Source organism: Pseudopipra pipra, chromosome 4 (genome assembly GCF_036250125.1).
Source record: "Pseudopipra pipra isolate bDixPip1 chromosome 4, bDixPip1.hap1, whole genome shotgun sequence".
Classification (NCBI taxonomy): Eukaryota; Metazoa; Chordata; class Aves; order Passeriformes; family Pipridae; genus Pseudopipra; species Pseudopipra pipra.
This window is the reverse complement of record NC_087552.1, coordinates 13,594,768-13,608,814: the sequence shown is the minus strand read 5'-3', so window position 1 is coordinate 13,608,814 and position 14,047 is coordinate 13,594,768. Positions and strand designations below refer to the sequence as shown.

At 42.8% G+C, this 14,047-nt stretch overlaps 1 protein-coding gene across 5 annotated transcripts in view; it reads right to left on the bottom strand.

Annotated features, from left to right (window-relative positions):
• Nucleotides 1–14,047, bottom strand: part of ARHGAP24 (Rho GTPase activating protein 24) — a 214,990-nt gene that overhangs the window by 60,169 nt on the left and 140,774 nt on the right. The gene's annotated exons all lie outside the window — the stretch shown is intronic.

Genomic DNA, 14,047 nt, shown 5'->3' with positions numbered 1-14,047 from the left:
ATCCTCTGCTGAAAGTACTGTAAACACACCATACACAAGCAGTCTGTACTTGGAAGTGAAAAAATCAAGTATTTTATTCATAAAAATAGGAACACAACGTCTCAAACTACAACAGGAACCCCAAGTAAACCCAGAACATAACTTCTCCATCAGAGAAATGAATGCAATTACAGAGTCATAAAAATAATTGCAAATCACCCAGAGAACCGACTCAGCAGTTCTCTGTCTCCCTGAGCCTGCTGAACAGTTAACAGGGGGGGCATTTCAAGCTCAGTTGCTCAGTGGGAACCTCCATTTCATTTCCAGCTCCAGGATCCAGTTTCAACAGGAAAGCTGGCGCTACTGAATCAACAGTGGCCGTGCCCTCTGTGCCTCCAGTCTCCTCCCTGGCTGGTGGGGTGCACCAGCCACACAACAGGAGGGAACAACTTATCAGGAGCAGCATTAACTTCTGTGAGAACAAAAGCCTCAGGTATTTGCCACAAGAAGATAAGCATCTGTCTCCTTATGCACCGGGAATAAACGGCATTTAGACCCCAGTGCTTCCTGAAGGACAGACTTGAGGACTCCAGCAGGCTGTACCTGCCGAGCAGCAGCGGACTGAGACTTGCTCCTTTGCCCTTAACCAGATCTAGGTCCTTGCACTCCCCTTGAAAACACAGCCGTGAGTGAAACACAGCAGTGGGAGGGCTCAGGAGGCACCTGAGGTTTTCAAAATCACCGAACACGAGTGAGATGTGGCAGCACCATCCACAGACTCAAATGCAAAGGGAGGGCAGGTCCCAAGTAATGCTGGCATGTGAAGTCTCTGAACAGGAAGCTGGGCACAAGGAACCTGTCTGAGAACCACTGAGTTGTGTGAAATGCCACATGCTGGGGTTATTTCAAGGGGGAAAAAAAAAAAAAAGAAGGAAAGAGACAGAGATACACACACCCACAACCCCAAGAACCAGAAACTGCAGCGATGCTGCACTGCAATGGGGGAATTGGGGATGGAAATCCCAAAGCATCATATAGAAACAATACCAACCACCAGTGGGCACAGACCTCACCACTGCAAGATGGTGAATGGCTGAAGTGACCCTGTGACCCATTCCCCTCACAGCTCTGCCCAGAAAGGCTGCCCAGGGTACTCCTCTTCGATTAAAGACTTGCCAAGAGTTCGTCCCAGCTGCTCAAAAAGGTTCTGGGGATTAAATCTGCTCCTGAACAAACAAATTCCCGCTCTGTAACAAGCTCCCGTGCTAGACTGCACTGGCTGACTGAAGTCAGAGGCAAGACAAACAGCTTTCAGGGCGTTCATTAACAGCAATAAGCATAAATTCATTATGTGTTTTACCAACTCTGGGAAGGTAACAGTATTTTCCCTCATGCAAATCAGTCTATAGCAAATTAAATCCCTAATTTCACTACAGGGATTTGTATTAGCTTCCACCAGCCTTGACTTTAAGCTGCTTATTTCACCTCAGACATCGCTGTTTCATTGATTACAACATATAAATAGAAACATGTGTTTCTGGACCAGGACTTTTTCTGTATCGCAGAGGATGACCGATTTATGATGGCACTACACAACAAGTCAATTCTAACCCCCAACATAAGGTTTCAGTGTGGAGTATTTCCACTGAGAACAAAAGGGCTAAACTGGTCCAAACTTATTAGCAGCAGGCTTTTGCAAACTGATTTTTAACTAACAATAAAAATGCGTATCTTTCTCCTGTTTCTTTCTCAAACATCTACTGATACCAATGGTAATCATGTAATTAAGAACACACAACTGAATATACTGGAGCCAAAAACATTACTCCAAAAATCTTTCATTTTCAATTTTATGGAAAACACCGAAGTCTTTTTCATTTGGTCTTCGAAAAACATGAATGGATTTATCTTTTTCACCACCTGTAAAAGTGAATTTTACCACCTAACAATGCCTTCAAACAAATTTTTTAAGGTAAACTATTCAGGTAAAAAGAGCAACAGCCCAGTGAACACTGTGACACAGTTAAGGATAGTACATGCTCATATCAACCGTGTGTGGTGGAGTTTCTCCCGCTTCTTAAATATTAATTAAAATATTTTCTTAAATAACCAGTTGAGTATCTATCCTGAAACATATTCTAATATTTCTCAATTTAAACTGAAATTTGTAATCCTTTAAAAAGGATTCCTTTCAGGATATTCAGTTGTTCAGGGTTAGGTATTTTCATTGCATTTCTCTCTGGACCAATCCTAACTAACCAAACTGCATTCAGTAACCACAGACAATTACTTAATCCACTATTTTCATAAACAGGGGGCAGATCCCACACAATGTTGTCACACCACTTATTCTTTCCTATGAAAGGCGAAAGGATGATGAGGCATCAAGATTGATCCTAATTGTCAGAGGTACCAAATGCCAGCTTGCAATTAAACTTCCTTCACAGTTTGGTATTTGCTTTCAATCTACCCCTCATTATAACATATGGAGATGTTAAGCCCACTGCCTGCTAAATATCCTGCTAAGGGCTATTTAGAGTAGAAAACCTCTCTAATGATAGATGATTACATTTCTATTAGATTTGCTGCACACCATCTCTCTACTGGAAATCTGAAACTGAGTGTTGTTCAGTGCTATAACCTCTACTCTGCTGACAGGCAAGGGTAAACCTAAATGAAAAAGATGATTTAATTATTCATTTATTTAAATTACAAGTAACTTTCTGCTTTCTTTGCCAGTGCCTTAAGGAACACTGCAGTAATGGAGAGGCTTTGCAGAACTCCTGAAGGTCTTACAAAAAATATAATTCAGCATTCCCTGCAGAAATCTGAAGTATTTTCAATAACTTTATTACTGAGCATTAATAAAGGAATTCCCAGCTTGCGATACAGGTATGATGGTACTGCTGACAATATTTCATTATAAAAATTCCTAGAGGGCAGCAGGGATCCAGCTATGAAGACAGCATTAACATCCAAACCTCTGAAGGGAAGAAATCAGAGTTCTGGCTATCATTTATTAAAAAGGAGCTTGCCTCTTACACTCCTTCAGAACTCATTCTTTCAGATACAGTTCCAGTTCTTCAGTCCATGTAAAGCACATGTTAAAATACACCAAGATGGCATTTCAAGTACAATTGTCTTCCAGGCTTTACAGTACCTTAGTTTTGATTCACAGAATTGTCACAGTAAGTTCCAGTACAAAGAGCACAATTAAAAAGGTTTTAAACCATGCTGTTAGGGCTCCCTACATATTGATGTGACAGGTATGTTATTATTGCACAGTGACTGCAATATCTATTGAGGATGATATTTCCAACTGAACATACTGTGTCTGTAATTCAGCCTGGTAATATATAACCTGGAGCTTACACTGGTGTAGTTAAGAAAAATGAGACAGAATTAATTACAAATTTATTTTACTCTGATATATTTGAAAAAAATATATAGTTGGTAAAGTGTGAGATCAAAGAGTAGAGATTGTAAGCCTGAGGCTGGAAATGTAATAATGTACATCGTCTCCTAGTCCAAACTTGCAAGTGGTCTGTGCAAACTAAGCTGCAGTGGACAGGCTACAGAGGCATGTGGTGACTCCTCTGGCTCCAAGTCACCCATGGCCACGGTGGCAAAGCAGTTTATTGCTGGTGACCAGTGCAGGACTGGGCATGGGCCTTCGTGCACCACCTCTTCTTCTGGCACTATTCACAGGGGCTGCACACAATGGATGTTACCTGCAAAGCTAAAATTAATGGTAGGGAGAGGAAGGAGAAGGGTGTTTTCCTAGTTTTCTGAATTCAAGATATTGCAGACAAACATTAACTGGCAACTGCAATTTCTACCAGGTGCTTTAAAGTATTTGGATAAATATGTGCAGCCATAAAGATTGCAGATGGGTCCCCTAAAGACAGTACAGAGCTGTGGGGGAGCAGCAGGCTGTGGCTTAGTGCAGATACCATGCAGAAACCTGTCTCAGGGCTAAGCAAACACTCTGCTTGTTACCTGCTCTGGTGGGAGTTCATCTGCTCTGAACAGGTTCATAGAAAGCTGCCAGTCCACCCTGCCCCATGGGCACCAGGGGACCTCCACGCACGGCCCACTATGGCACATTTCTGACCGGGTCCTGTTACAGCTGTGGGTTTCAATGACCACAGTTAGGACTGATTACTGAAAAAGGCCTCCAAAACCTACTGAGTACAGCACAGAAACCAGGGGAAGAAAGCAAATGGCCTAGAAATATGTGCACGTGCAGGGTGATGTTTGGCCCTGTTCATGACAATGAAGCTTAACGGGAGTTGGTGCTCGTGGGTCCTCAGCCCAAAGCTAGACCAGGCACACAAAGGAGCACTATAGTCCATTAGTCAGCTACAGATGACATTTCTAATTTGACAAGGATTTTAGTCAGAATGTAACCCTGCACTGCATGTAGCCGCTGGACTCCAAATGCAATGAAACACCAGTGGGATTTATGGTCCTGAACTCCTATTTTGTGCAAGAATCTGACAAAATGCTCATTTCCCCTCTTCTCTGTTCATTTAACCTCTCATTACAAATTCACAAAAGGGCCTCAATGAAATTAGACTATTACAATTCCAAGAAATTTTGATTTAAGACAACACGAATGAAAAATGGAAATGTAAAATATTTATACAAACAAATGACATTTTACCATTTTCCATGCTAATGTGGAAAGAGGAGAATGAAAACACAGTTTACACCAAAATTCCTTCTCCCAGAAGGCAGAAATTAGAGATCGATCATACATGACAGCCTTAAAAAAAAAAAAAAGCCAGTCAGGAATTTAACCATGCTGGAGCTTGCATTTGCAGCTCAAGCCTCATTTCTCTCAGAGTATGTCTTTTCATATATGTGCAGTGGAAAAACACACAAACCAGTCTCTGTCTTCCCCAGACTCGGGTGGCTCTTTCTTAAACTTGGTCTAGTTGCATCGTTGAAACTTTTAAAGTTCTCTTTACAGTTAAAATCTGCCTAGTCATGGAAAACATGCAGACAACTTGCACACTTTTACTGCAGGCTGCAGTAAAAGTAACCTGTGGTATTATTTTAACACAGCTACATAAGTCAGCTTACAGAAGGCAATTCTGAACGTGCCATGCCTACGTACTGCTGATGTGACGGCTTGGAGATGCTTGGCTAAGGACAGTTGGCCTCAAAGGCTTGATTCCAGTTATGCTCATGGCTTAGCATAAGGCCCGACCATGCTGGCTCTTAAACTGATTGTTCTGTACTGCATTTAACCCTTATAGTACACATTAAATACCCAGATTATATTAGGAAGCAATTCTTAAAGCACATAGCTGCTATGGGAACAGCTTTTGCTGGAAGCAGATATTCTCGTCTCTCCATAAAGCCAGCAGGTCTAATGGCACCTCGTGCTGCAGGTGACACCCCAAGGAAATACATCTAGTGAGAAGCAAAGCAGGCAGGCTGCTGCCTGCCATCAGCAATGCTGTTTTCTGCAGCTTGATGGGCTTTCACTGGAGGCATTTTTCCTAAATCAAGACCACTAAATCAGGTTAAATAGCCCAGCCTGCCTCACACAGGGTTTATTTCTGAAGGGCTGAACAACAGCAGCTCTACTATATTCTCAGCACCTGCAAAAGGCATTCGTAACCACCACAATGAGTACAGCGGAAAGGCATGGAGAGGTGCTGAACAACTGGCTACTACAGACATGGATTTATTAACAAACAGGGGCCTTCCAGGTTGCTGAGCACCACTGGCATATTTTGATAAGAGAGCAGAAAGGCAGCCACTTCTTTTCATGATTCCTTGCAGGGGAGCCAACCTCATGCTGGCACAGCCATAGCAACCCAGACAACAAGAGAGCATCAGGGCAGACGAAATCACAGAGACAGAAATGCAGTAACTACCCGAGTGAAGCTTTCTCATTAGTGATTGCCCTGGACCAGAACACAGCACCTGAGCCCCTTCCCCTAGAAACATTCTGGTAGAGGTGAGATCTGAATCAGGACTTTGTGCCTTGAGTACGTGCTATTTTTCATGTAACACCCAGTATAGGCTGTGTGCTGTGATCAGCACAGAGGAGAAGAGAATGTGGAACTTAACTCTCAGCTCTCAGAATGACGACGACTACCTCTGCATTGCTCTGGCCCACAGCTATGCCTTTTTGTAATGCACATGGGGAGCTCCCTTTTACAAGAGGCTTTTATAACTGGAAGGATAATAAAAGCCAGTTATGAGAAGGTGAAGACTCCAGCTGCTAGCAGATGCCAAATTGCTAATGGCCCTACAAAGAGGCAATCAGAGTCAGGGTTTAACCAACAAAAAGCCTCAATAGATACCTTCAGGCCTGGCTCTCTTGGAGCCAATGGGAAGGGATGCACCAGAAGCAGCCACAGCTCTGTCTGAATGGCAGAAGCCTTTGCCTGGCAGCAGCACTGTCCAGCCAGCCTTGCACCCACCCAGATTCATTCCCTCTAGGGCTGCAAAGATTAAAAGAATACATCACATCTGTGTTGTTCCTTCAAACACTGCCACTTTACTTTCATCAAACTATTTCATCACCTGCTATTTCAGAAGAAGAGTCAAGAAACAAACCTCTGCTTACCTAAAAAAAAACCCACAAACAACACGAACAAAACAAAAACAAACATAAACCACACAAACAAACAAACAAACAAACAAACAACCAGAAAGAAAACAAAGGGCTCCATCCCAAGCAAAGCTCTCTGCTCTACTGATTACACTTAGCAGCATGACCAAGCCTTTTTCCCCATCCCCTCTCCAGCCAGGTATCAACAGCCTGCCCCAGGCTCTGTGAATTAACCCTCCACAGGAACAATGTGACCTGTGACACAATAGTATGATGTTTTTATTCTTTTAAATGTGTTTGCAGTCCAGCCAGCAAAAATCAAGAGGCAGGGGGATGTGAGTGAATGAGGGGCAGGAGGGTAAACAAAGTCATTGAGATTCCGGCAACACCCTGCCTAGAAAAGCAATATAAGGGGAGACTTTAAGAGAGGACACGCTCTCTTGTCCCTCAGGCTGTGTCCCTCACACACACACACACACACACATACATCTGCACGGCAAGGAGTGGAAGGGTGAAGGAAAACATAGTTCAGACAGCTCCAGAAATCAGGTCAGCTTTTAACTGAACCTACTCTTAGCTGGTGAAGAGGCTGAGGGTGGGACAGTCAGTGTTTCCTTAGCTCACCCCACAGCTTGGAATCCAGTGTGCTCTGTGTCACTGGGCACTCTGAGGGACCTCTGCCTTTGTCACTGTTGTTTATGAAAATCTCTCTCGACAATACCTTTGATCCCCACATAAATCTTTTTTTTTGTATATCCATCACAGGCTGTGGCCCAAAGGCAACACACATTTTCATATCATCAGGTTTTTTCTGTCATGTGTGTAACTCAGTTAAAAAAGAAAAAGATGCATATGTGAGAATATTTTTCAGCAGTTTACTGGAGACTGGGAAAGCAGTTATTTTCTTTAGCTGCTGCTGTTATAAATCAAAATGTGTAGATATGAAAATATTAAGATATTTATAGCTATGTGAATAAGCGAGGTTGTAGAGTGCTGGCCAAAGACAGCCAAACAGTCACTTCCCTGATGAAAAACAACTTTTGGCTTCCTTGGTATAACAAAACTGCAAATGCCTATTTCAGAGCAATAAAAATATACAGTAATGCAATATGAAAGCATTTACTTTCATTTGATGCTATATTTTAATAGCAATCTTGGTAATTTTGGAAGGTAAGGTTTTTTCAAAAGCTTCTCATTATTTGTTGAAAATCTACTCATATTTTTTTAACCTGACCCATTTGGTGAATTCAAATGAACTTCATGGATAGCTTCAGTCGTACAGGAATATCAAGCAAGCTTTCCAGCCCTCTCTTACTAGAGCACCCCAGCGTTGGTTAACACAAAATAACTTTTTCTAGTCTTGGAAATTTGGTTTTGAATAAATGAAACGCTGCTTGCAGAGACTGTGAGGTCAGGGCAATGCACAAGCCTCTTCATGGCTGCAGGCAGCACCCACAGCCTAAGCACAGCTCCCTAAGGCACCAAGCACCGCCTCCAGCCACCATCTGTTCCGTTCCTCAGATCCTCTCTGCTCTCCTCCACGTTCACCTGTCTAGAGTAAAATGAGTGTAAACACTTAAACATTCATTATCACACCGATACCTCGTCCATGGGCACAGTGACTGCTGCCAAGTTGTTTTGATACCATGGCAACGCACTACCTGGGACCCAGCTGCCAACCGTGGTGTTTTGCTTATTTTACGAGCAAGGTGACATTTTGTAATTCCAGTAACAAACCATTAAGACGGGCAATTAAATACACGATATGGGGAATTAAATATAAGGCACAAAGAGCAGCAGCAATTTCTCTGTTCTGTCTCTGTACAGAACCAGACAGATGTGTTTGTGTTGTCTGGTTTAACAGAAGAATCCCAGCAGCAAGAAGGGCATGTGACTCCCTGGGCCAGCAGGTCCAGTCTGGGCTGAAGCCCATGAAATGGAGCCCAGTTTCTTGACCTGTGTCAAGCAGCTGCCTGTCAGTATGAAAGCTGATCTGAATTCTCAATGTTTCCAAATGATGATTTAAAATCTTTTTGTTCATAAATGCAAACAAATGTTTCTGCCCTCCCAGCTTTGATCTCAATGTATGCTCAATAGCCAAACTGAAAAGAAATGCATAATCACTGAAGTGGAAGTAACAGCAAAGGACTGTTTAATATCCCAAACTAGAGTCCTCTGATTGGAAGTCTTATACCGGGATACTTCTGAGTTAGTGCCTCTCTACTATCAGATACCCAGTTCCACTCGCCTTTCAACCATGCAATTTCCTTGCTACATCGAGGAAAAACATTTAGAAAACAAGTAATGTATGTTCTGAGATGTGACCCACACTGTAATGCATTCGCTCCCTTGCATGCTGCCAGTCAGCAGTGTCAGCCCTTCACTTGTCTTCTGCCACAGAGCAACATTCCTGTGCAAAGATCTCTCCGTTTTTTGGGGGTACTCAGTGGGGTAGCCCTGTTTTGATCCCAACCTCTGGCACTTCCTGCCTTGTCCTGAGTCACCCCATCTGTAACACTGTTATCCCTGGTTTCCTTACGCTGGAGGAAGTACAAAGCGCATCTGATCCATGTGCTGAGTTAGTCTTAAAATGTTATATGGAAAAGGCAGAAAAATTACTATCTGTCAACTCAGCAAACAGCAACATCATTCCCTTACTCTAACCTTTCCTTTGGTATCTCTTGCTAGCTGAGCTCCTGGGGCCAGCATGCCAATGCTGTGCATTTGAGAGGAATTTCCTGGAGGCCACCTTCAGCCACAAGAACCAAAACTGCAGCACATGGGCCCTCAATTCTGACCTTCAGATCTGACCCCAGAGTGAGCTAATGCAGGCAAGCCAGAGCTCTCTTTCCCCTCTCTTTCCCCTCTGCTCTCCCCCATCATCCACACTTGCCTGCTTGAGGCACCTCTTGGCAGTAACAGCTTCTCCTGGTCTCATTTCTCCTCTCCCTCTCTTCCGCTCATTTCCCCACAGGAACCTAGTCCTCTTTTTCTCAGGAATGCTTCCATCACTCTCCACCACAAGGAGACTATGTCCTAGTCCACAGATGGTTTTTAACATATTGCAAAATATTTATTTCCAACTAATTTACACTTTGTTATTCTTGCAGTCTTCCACCTCTTGTCTTTTCCCAATTTTCTTCATCTGGGAATGGAAAGCTAAGACTATAAAACAAGCTTCCACAAGGAGAGGTGTTCTGTGAATTGCTCTTTTAGCAAGCAGGGAAAGGATTTAAAAGCCAAAAAAGAAACACAACAGTGATGACAGCCCTGACTGAAACCTGCCTGATTATTCCTGCCTGTATTTCAACATCCCCTCAGCCACAGCACATAATATAACCATTCTCTTCTGAGCAGACTCAGTCAACATTAATTAAAGGCACAGGCATTTTAACACAGCCACCAGGCTGCTTTCTCCATCTTCACAACAAAGGGATCACTTTCTTGCTCCTGCTCTTCCAAAATAATCTCCATCCCTGGGTAAATTTACATTTCAGGAGAAAGTGCAGAAGGTCTCCCAAGAACCTCATTAAAATGCTCCTTTCACTGACACAAGGCAGATGTTTTTATTTGCCAAAAACCAAATGGAGCCCCAAGCCAGGGGCAGATGTACACTCCAGTAAGGAGAGAGGTGACAGCCTGCACTGGCAGGCAGGTTTTGCCTTCTGCAGTTTGCTTTTGGAAAAGGTTAATCCCTAACACGTTTCAAGGAGGCAAATGCCAACCTGCTGTACATGAGGCTGCATACAATGGAAAGATTTTACAGCCAAGGACAAAAAGGTCACGGACGCTCATCACGTTCACATTTCTCCTGGAAAGCTGTGCTGAACAGCAAGTTCCCGAATATGAGCCTCTGTTCACAGTGAAACCAACATGAACTAAGGACAAAAACCTGCAGGTGCTTGGAAAGGGGCAGAAAAGTACAATGTGTAGGTGCCATAAGGGACCTCGTTTGTCCCAGGCATCCCAAATGTTCCCCGTATTGTGCTAGCAAGCCATGACACCATGACAATGAGCAATTACTATTAGATTTGGTAGACGTGGTTTATATGATACTAAGGCTTGAAAGGCCTAATAAATAGAAAGAGAAGTGCATTGTTGTGAACAGTACAGCAAAGCATGGCATTTCTTGCCTCCACCATCACGTGCATTCAAGTTGAGCCTCAAAACAGTTAGAAAAATATTTCAGACCCCCATCCTTGTGAGCTAAGCCTTGCAGCTGAACTACACCACACCATATAACAAAGAGCAGAAACCTGTGCTAACAAGGCATTCAAGTTATCTGTGCTTGAATGACTTCTACACACTTTGGGATCCTGCTTTCTTCAGAGGGACAGGCCTCAGCTGATCCAGATCCCCGTGTAACTAACCTCAATGCAGGTGCACCAAGAGTGCTAAGGAGAGGGCAGGTGTGAGACGCTACTGCCTTTTCCCTGCACGCACTGATATGAGCCCAGCCCCTGAACAGGAGACAACTCAAGCATGAGATACCAAAGGAGTTATCCAGGCAAGTCCCAGTACACTACTGTGCTGAGGGAGCTGACTCATGAACAAAAGTGCTTTCCTCGGCATCTGGGTTAGAAGCAAAGTCCTTTATGAACACAGTTGGCTGAATAAACTGAAGGAGTCAGTTCCAACTCGGCAGTAGCAAAAGAGCATGAAAAAAAACTTACATGCAGTGTAATACCAAAGCCAGCAGAAGGAAGACTGAAAATTGAGAGGGGAAAATAATAAGGAATTTAATTATCAGAGCAAGGAGTATTTTCTATCCAGATCTAAAAAGTTACTACCAAACATCGAATGAGTACTACCTCTAATTCCATCCTGCCAGCAGCTTGTAAATTTTGCTGAGATGATACAAAATACCACATCTGCAATCTCTGCAAATTATTACCCTGTCGCATTTAGCTCTTGCCCAGCCTCCGGAGCTCTGCTTTTGGGCAACTCCTGCATCTGGGGCAACTGACCTCTCCTGACCTTTGGTACAGACAGGTATGGAGGTGATACAGCTGCGGCCATTCCTTCCAGGTTATTCTCCCCTCCTTCCTCTCTAACAGCTCCCACCTCACCAGCTGCTCTATTCACATAAAAAGGTTGACAGCTGAAGTATAGCACTGGAAGGAAAAGGTGCCACAAATAAACCTTCCAATACTTCACAGGTCATCTGAAAATTGCCTCTGAGAGACAATCACAATAAATCCAAATTTCTTTCTTGAGTTACATTACCAGCTTTTTTTTCCTCAGAGCTGTATAACAGAATACCCTGGAATACTAACAAACTTCAGGATGTTATTTCCCCTGTCTATTTACAAGAAAAACACTTTACCCTATAATTCTTTTTCATTCCATTCAGTTCTAAATCTGAGCATCTCTATTTCTGCTGCATTAAAATCTCTCTCACAGCAGGCTTATGGTAAAAAAGTACTGATTTTTATGAAGTCTCTGACACAAGAACACGGTATTATATAAGAAGTATAAGACTAAAATTAATTTTGCTGTTTGCTGGCAACTTTCCAACCTACCACAATTCTATGCCACTGTGATCTCTAACAACTACAGCATGTCTGCAGCACAGATTTAACACATTCTTGATTTGTTCTAATTCTGATCTTATTTTGGGAAGTCCAGAGGTTTTTTCCTTAACATTACGATTAATTTTTGATGAGAAAAAAACACAAAACCAAACACACCCATAAATAAGCCTGCCTTGTTGTAGGACTTACTGAAATGATTCTCTCCAAGAAAGAAAAATAATTTCTATTTCTACTACCTAAAAAATGTGAAATTCCTAAACAAGACTTCTCTTCTGTCAGGAGCGCTGGGAATTATTCATAGCACATGATGACATACACGCAGCCTTTTCCAGAACAGACACAGTGGAAATCTCTCATCAGAAATCACTGCTCTGCCCTTCAGCTGGAGGTGCATTATAGCCACAGGTCCTATATGCTCATTCCAAGGAACTGACTGAAGTTAAAATTTCCACATTACAGATAACTTTCAGCAGATGCAAGCTCTTGCAAAGAGAATCCAGTATATGCTGCAGAGATGTAAATGTCTTTACACGATTACAGATCGTAGTGCTTGCAAACACATTCAACCAGAAATACAACGAACTTCAACTGGTGATATTTTACCCTGGGACAACTTGTAACTTCCAGGGTAATTTCTGAAAAAGGGACTTTTGCACTTCACCACAAACACCATGTCCCTTTAGTCATTGTTGCTCCTTTTACTCGCCCAGTACAAAATCAAAGAGCACACAGGGTACCTCTGCTCCTTACAGCTGCTCCTTTCCAGTCCCAACTTCTTTTCCAGTTTTTCAGGATAGCACAGATACGCTGCTTTGTCCTGGCTCAGCCCCACCTTCAGCTGCTAACAGGCCATATCCGTGCAGCTCTCCACCACTGACTGGTCCAATGTATGTTTTATTCCCATTAGGGAAGCTCAGACTGCTGCCTAAACAGCCCTGGACAAAGATTACGCTGCCACAGCGGTTTCTACACGGAAGAGCTGTTCCTTGTTAATGCCTGTCCTGTCTGCAGCAGCATGAAGCTGCTCCACTTTACCTTGTGCCCTGAAGTGGGCAGGGGGAGTGAGATGGGGCTGCCTCCCAGTCAGCCAGCTGTGAGCCACTGGAGAACAGGCTTTCCTTTGGGGATGCTGTTCAAGGTTTTTAAAAATCTCACTTCAGAAAACACAGCTTTGATTTGCCAGATGTAAAAGTGGCCTGCAAGAGGGGATGGCAGACTACTTAAATCCATGGTGTTATGCAGGTCCAGATATCCTTATTTCTTTTGTGGTATAAGAATACACAACAACCATCTTCTCTAGACATTAAGTGCAAACAGTGAATCCAAGCAGATTCTTTCAGTTTAGTCATGCAATTCAGATCACAGTGTGGTTTCAGCTGCACTAGGAGAATATTCTGAGTGTTCTGAATGCATGCAATGCACTCAGAATTAACCAAAATTCTGATCCAATACTTCAATAAGCTGGTAGGTGCTGAAGTAGAAAATAGCTACAAAACCCAAAGGAGTGTGTAAAAAAAAAAAAAGTGATGAACAGTGTGGCAGTGATTTTATCATAACTGAAGTTGATCCTACAGATTACAGAATAACAACATGCCTGTCATCTAGTTTTGCACTGGTTGGATCTCACTACTGATAATGCTCAGACACCTACCACCAACAGGGTATTATTCAGTAAATTACATTTTCTAGACTAAAGCTACATTTTTATCCTCAAGCCTGTCAGTTCTCCCCAAACTGAAAGCTAACAAAGAAAATTTTAAGCAGTGACATCTCAGCATTTCTTCTTCCAGATCCAATAATTATTCATTTGTACAATCCTGCATTTTGTCTGCTTATGGCCAAGAAGCCCTTCCTGATCCAGATTGTCTTTGGCTGTTCAATGATGATTTTAGTGACATTAATTAGAGAAAAATGAAAAAAGTTATAAAAGGAAAGATTCTCTTCCCCATGTAGGTGCTCC